Below are 6,841 nucleotides of genomic sequence, written 5' to 3'. Positions count from 1 at the left end.
CGCGGCTGTGACCAGCCTTTAAATAAAACCCTTTGAAGTGCCCCTCCTGAGCTTTCCGCCTTCCTCTCCTGCCAGGGTGGAAAACAACCTTTGGTGCTGGGGAGCAGCAGCATCTCTACCATGGTCCCCCAGGGTGCTGAGAAAACACGTCCTGGATAAACAGGCGTTCATTTGCCCGAAGGGGGCACAGGTGCGAGCCCGGCTGGCACGGGCAGGTGTGTTTTGCTTGTGCTGAAGTGGGGTTATAAACAAGCAGGGCGCTGAGGCCATCCTGTCCTGCCCTGCTGTGAGCTCAGCAATGAGAAAGGGCTCCTTGTCTAGGGCAGGCACCTGAGCCAAGCCAGGGAGTGCTGGGCTTCATCCTCCTCGTCCTCCATGCCTTGGCTCGGGGCAGCGAGCAGAGCTCCGGGTGGGCAGCCTGCCCACCGGCCGTCGCATCTCCTGCCAGTCCAAACCCACCGGCTGCCTTTGAAGAGGTTGCACCTGAAAGGGGAGATGGAATTTGAGGGCAGGCAGGAGCCAGGAGGCTGCCCAGCCCTGGGGGAGGATGGCCAGTCCCTTGCTGTGCTGTGGCTTGGGAGGAGAGCCAGGACCCTGGTGGGGCATTAGGAGAACATGGAGGGGCTGGGGCTGCTCCCATGGACCCAGGAGTTTGCTGGGTCCCTGGATTCCTGATGGCCATGGCTGCTCCAGGAGGGAAGCGTGTTCAGGGGCTCCACCAGAGGTGCCAGGTTGCAGCCTGGAGTGGCTTTGGGATGGAGAGACATTTGCCAGGCAGCTGCTGGGACGAATTGCTCTTTCTTTCCCCAGCCTGGGTGAGGCTGAAAGTGATGCCAGCATCTTGCATACTTTGAGGATTGAGGAGTTTCTGTGTCTCCCATGATAAATCGTGTCAGGAATGAAGGTGGGGGAGTCCAAAATCAATAAGCTGGGGAAGCCAGTGTCAGGGTCACATGGCAGTGCTGCCAGAAACCAGCTATGCTAAATGCTTAAATCCTTCCTTCCGCTGCCTTGGGACCTTCTCCTCTGCTTCAAAGAGAGCCCTTGGAGGCCAGGGAACTGCTGACTCTTTTTTTATATGTTTTTTTTTTTAGCAAAGCTCGGCCATTCTGGAAGGTGTGTTGGGGCCAAAGTCCACCCTAGGAGCCTGAGCCATGAGAGCCTGACAGGACCAGGCTGTGCCCATGTGCTCTCTATTTTCCCATCAAACTCTGCCACACCTGGGCAGGTTCCTCATCTCCAGCCTGTCCTGCCTGCAAAGCCAGACTTGAGTTGCTTCCCCTTTCACCCTCTCAGAAACCTGTGGGGATCCACATCTCAATGCATCCCTGGTTCACAGCGAAGGGGATTCTCCATCCAGACTGCCAAGCCACTGTGTGAGCCCTGAGGCTCTGCCGTGAAGCTCCAGCGGGGAGCACCTCTCTTCAGGCGTGGATTTTGGGCTTGAGAAGAGGGAGCAGGGCGAGGAGGGAGAGCACCCAGGCGACGTGGAAAGCTTGCCATAAGGCATGGGAAGAAGGGAGCAGTGCCAAACCCATGGGCTCCTCTCCAGCTCTTCAAAGCAAATCGTTAGAGACATGAGAGAAGGCGGCGGCGAGCTGCAGTTTCCCAGAAGGTGGAGAAAGGCAAGGGAAAGAATATTATGTGAAGGAAGGGAAGCTGATGGACTGAAGCCTCCTGAATGAAAGGGAAGGAAGAAAACAAACACGAGCAGGAAGGCGTAGAAGTCATTTCACAGGAGAATTTGCAGAATCATTGAGATGTATCATCACAGTGACCAAAACCAGAAGAATAATTCCTTACCCTAAGAGGAACTTTTCTTATTCAGGGCTTTTATTTCCTATTTTGCTGGTACTGCAGGACCAGGAGACAAGGAAGGGAAGAAGCAGTGTTTTGATGGGGAGCAAACCCTGGCCAAGCCCAACATGTGTTGTTAGAGGCTATGGTTTACATTAGAAAAGACTCTAATACTGTGCTACAGCTTCCAAGTGCATTTTGATGGTGATGATTATTTTCAACTGCGCAAATGGTGTGAAATACAGGCAGGGTATTGAAAAAAAGACCATTCAGCTTCTAGAAAAGCCAGATCCCCTGTCAGAGGGACAGCTGAGGCTCTCCTCTCTGCCCCATAACATGCTACTGGTGGCTTTGGCATCGTGTGCCACGGCTGCTGCTGCTGCACCGCAGCTCCTCGTCCTTTCAGCAATGATCAGGGTTGCATAACCAGGAACTGATGCAGATTTGCTGTTTTCTCCTCCTCTGGCTCCAGCTTCCAGAGAGTGAATTATGGTGTGTTCAAAAACCTCTGTTCCCCCAACCCAAACCCTATCCCTGTAATCTGGTTGAGGTCTCAGCACAGCAGTTGCCACTAGAAAATTGGTTTCTATCCACAGGATCCATGTGGCCAGATGCAGAGAGGTGCTGGGCTCCGTGTGGGAAAAATGAGGTCCTAGAGTGGGAAAGTAGAATATGGGGGGCTGGTGGGGGAGGAGGCAGGTCCTGGCGCTGCCTGGCAGAAATGCTTCTTGCCTGCAATGCACCAGGGAGGGAAGATGGTCCTTGGGGATATCCCTGGAGGGAAAGACACTGGGGAGCAAAGAGTGCTCATGACAGGGAGAAGTCCAGGACAGGACCATTCACCAGGCTGAGGGTATGATGTCCAGGACTACCTGGAGGCTCCCAAAGTCAATGGAGAGGCACCCACCTCCAGCCTCATCCTCTCCTGGGCTTGGGACTGGCGACGCCTCCAGCCTCTTTCCTTCACCACAAATTACCTGGCCAACCCCTTCTCTCAGCCTTTTCCCCCCTTTCTAGACAAAACACCTTTCCCCATTCCTGGGACTGCTCTCTTCTTCTCCAGACTTGCCTAGGCTCTTTCATCATGCCAATAAAAGAGTAAATGCATCACACGTTGGCCAGGGAGAGCGGAAACCCTTAAACATCTAAGAGGCGAGAGCGACAAGAGGTGTTTTTTCGAGGCTCCCTGATGCCCTGTTAGGTCAAATGTCTTGCTCTGAAGCGGGAGAGAGGGGACTTATTAAAAACCTTTCATTTTTCTGATTTTTAAGGTCCTGCTTCAGCAGGCCGGAGGCCGAGGCGTGAGTGGGGCTGTCAAGGGGGAAGGGCAGCGAGCTGACGGCGTGCAAACAGATTGTGCAATATTTGCCTTGCACAGAGCTCCCATTGTAAAGCCTGGGAGTTCTGCTTCCAATAAATCCCTTGCCATAATGCCCCATTGATGGCAAGAGAAAGGCAGTATTGAGGGCTGAAAGAGCTACGGCCCTGAGAAGGGTTAAAAAATAAAGAAAAGGGGGGGGGGAGGGAAAAAAAAAAAAAAAAGAAAAAAAAGAAAGATTTGAGGCTTAGTTTTAAACTTTGCTGTGTGGCCCCTGTGGCAGATCGCAGGTTCAGAGAAATATGTGGAGCCTGTTTGCATAACCCCATTTGCAGCGAGCACTTTCGGAGCCAAAGCGCGAGTGCGGCCGGAGCTGGGGGGCGGTGGGGAGAAAAAAGCAGGAAGGGCTGTGTTTATTTTCATTCTTGTCCCAGGCCACATAAAATTAATAATTAAAAAAAAAAAAAAAAGTAATAATTAAATATTTAGTCAGAGAACCAGCTGTGTAAATGTGAGGAGCTGTGCCAGCTGCAAGGACATGGAGGGACTTGGTCCAGGCACTGGTCAGGGTTCGATGCCTTGCAGGTCATGTTCCTGAGCTTAAAAGCACCAAAAAAAGAGCATTTTGGGCTTTGGCTGGTAACTTTACCCTGGCTGCTGAGTGATTCCTCAGCATGGGGAGCTTGGTTCCAGCTGGGAAGGGTCTGCAGGCACCTGGAAGGGCTGGGCTGGAGTGTGGCTGGGAGATGCTCTGCCCACAGAGCTGCTGCCAGCCCCACATCCAGCACCCAGCTCACCTGATGGGCCTCCCCATCACCCTGAACTGGTTATGCCACTGCAGATCAGGCTGGGAGTGAGATTCAGTGTCTTTTGTCACAGCAGCTGATGTGACGGGGAGGAGCAGGGCTGTCCTTGGCAGGGCAGATGCAGGACCAAAGCAGGCAGGGTCTGCTGGCTGGCTCAGCATTCACGGCCGGGCCGGCTGCCAGGGGAAATCTCCCCATTGTGCAACATGCTGGAGCTCTCCAGGGAAGGTCCTGGCTCTTGAGACATCTTTGAGTGAGGCTGGACGAGTGACTGCCTTGCGGTTGAAGGGGTGCCTGCAGGCCCTGAGTACTTTTTCCATCCCTAGACCTTGTGATGCATTAATCACTCTCAGAGCAGCTGTGCAGACAGCTTAAATCGTCCTGACCCCAAAACTCCAGACTTGTCATTTCTTCCTCCTCCTCCCTGCTAGCTGCTCCCTCCTCCTGCCTCCTGTCATGATATCAGTGGGGCTGGTTTGAGGGTCCCATTGCACCCCATTTCCTGGGATCTAGAGTGTTTTCGCTGTACCCCTTGCTGCTTTTCACCCTTTTATCATTTCTTGGAGGAGAACCCAGCCAGCTGTCCCTGAACCTTCTGAGCAGGGTCACTGCCAACAAATTCACTATTTATTCACCCTTTGGCTCTTGGAAAAGCTCCTTCAGCTCAGTTAACCCTGCTGTTTCCCCCCCAGACCCAGGGCCAGCTTGGACCCATCACTGATTTAACTGAGCTGGCTGCCCTGGCTGGCACAGAAGGTCCCCTCCCCGTGCCAGCATGTGCTCACGTCCCTGCTCCCACCTCCTTCCCTCCTTTCACCCCTCTGAGTTTTGGCCATTGACAGCAGCATAAGCTCAGGATGACTCTCCCAGCCTGTGCCTCCTCATCCTAAGGGTATGAGCTGGATGTGACCCACAACATGGCTGTGGAGCAGCAAATCCACACACCCAGGAGGTGCTTGGCTCTGCTCTTGCTGCTCAGAGATGGGATCCAGCCCTGCTCCTCGTAGGTGGGCTCCAGCCCCACTCCTGTGGCCACACATCCCTTCTGCTACCCCCTCCTGCACCTCCCTCCTGCTCATCCTCTGGCCCCAAGCAAGGCATAGTTTATCAGTGATCTGTGTTGCCTTGAACACACTTTCTCTGCCATGTCTCAGGCCTGACATCTTCCATTTCCTCTCTCATCTGTAATACTCACCCAAGTGGGCCATTACTTATTATTTGGAAAGAGCTCTGATTACAACCCCTGCTGATAACTCTGTCTCTGGTTCGGGGTGTGCATGGAGCCATGTGCACAGGAGAAGACAGGACCCAGGAGATGGGGATCCCCCACCTATATTTCCCTTCAGTCAGGTCCAGGTTTTTCCAAGAGGAGGGTATTGTTCAAAACTAAAGATGTTGGGGAAGACAAGGAAGGCAAGTGGTGGGAAGGAGCGAGGGAAAGGGAGAAGAGAAGCAGGCGGAAGAAATGAGAGATGAACCCCTGGGGATTAATCAAACCTCACTGAAGGGCTCAGCCCAGCCCTTCCGAGCTCTGTTGAGTGAGCAGGGGTTCCTGCCAGCAGGGGAAAGCACAGAACACAGCTATCCATCCCTGCCTCCTGCTCCTGTCCCCTGCACCCCTCCCTGTGCTCCTGCAAGCCCTGGCTGAAACTGGCTCTGTCCCTGTCCTTGTCCCCATCCTCTCTGCCTGTGTCTAAAGCCAGGAGGGAGAAGCCCATCCTCCCTTTGCTATTCCTGGGAGTCACCCCTGTCCCTGGGAGTGAGGAGCCTCGTGTTCCTTCCTCCCCACTCCTCCATGGTGTCCGGGGTCCTAGGGAGCAGGCTGGCGTGGGGCAGGGAGGACATTTGGGGCACAGTGGACTGGAGGGTCAGTGGAAGGACAGAGAGTGTGAGGGGAGCCCAGGGAGGGGACCCAGAGGAGGAGATCAGGGAAGGGGACACGCAGGGGTCCTGGAGCCATCTGTCTCATCTGCTCTTCTGAGCCAGTTCTGAAGGCAGAGCCCTCCCAAACCCCAGTGAGCCCCCACCACAGCCCTGCAGTTATAAAGGCAGGTGGGGTGGCTGGGCTGGGGGCTGTCAGGGTGCTTGGTGTGCTGGGACCCCTCGGGTCCCCATCAGGACTGCAAACAGCCACAGGACTCAGCTCCCGGCTCTGACAGGGGTGGGTGAATGTGAGTGGGATTGTGTTACCAAAATTCCCCTTCCTGGACCATGTCCTTCCCTGGAAAGTGGAGGGGACAAGAGGCATACCAGGCATGAGGGCTTCCCGATGCCTGATCAATGCTGGCCCTGCAGAAGGAATTGCACAGGGCCTTTGCTCATCTCTGCCAAAAACCCCCCTGAAGCATCAGGGCACTGGCCCATTGTCCCAGCACCCCAAGCTCAGATCAGTACCCCTGCATTGGCAGAAGTCTCTGGTTCCCACCAAACCTTGCCCCTGGCTGGCTGTGACAATGGCCCTTCACTGCCTCAGTTTCCCCACTTGGAAAATGGGCGCAGCAGCACCCACCCCACTCCGTAGTGTTCTGCAAGCCCCCAGGTGGTTTTATTAACACTGGGGGTGTTCAAACAAGTTTTTGCAGCTTCCCCTTGTTCAGGATTTATTTGGATGGTGATCCTGTCAGTGTGGGCAGCCGGCCCCAGCAATCCCTCCCAGAGACCCAGCCAGTCCTGCTGCCCTCCCGGGCTGGATGCTGCGGGGGCTTCAGCTGAGCATCCCACCAAGGGTCCTGATCCATGTGTCACACGCCTCGGTGCAAGCAGGGAGGGAAGCATCGGTGGCTCAGGGAATGCCACGCTTACGACCCTGCATGCTCTGGGGCTTCCCAGCTTTTTGCTGGAGCTGCTGAGCTGGGAGGGGCCGAGCCGGCAGCTCCCCCTAAACCTGGCGGCTTAGACCACGTCCCGGGCCGATGTTGGG

Source organism: Corvus brachyrhynchos, unplaced genomic scaffold (genome assembly GCF_000691975.1).
Source record: "Corvus brachyrhynchos isolate BGI_N302 unplaced genomic scaffold, ASM69197v1 scaffold21, whole genome shotgun sequence".
NCBI classification, from domain to species: Eukaryota; Metazoa; Chordata; class Aves; order Passeriformes; family Corvidae; genus Corvus; species Corvus brachyrhynchos.
This window is presented reverse-complemented; position numbering follows the sequence as displayed.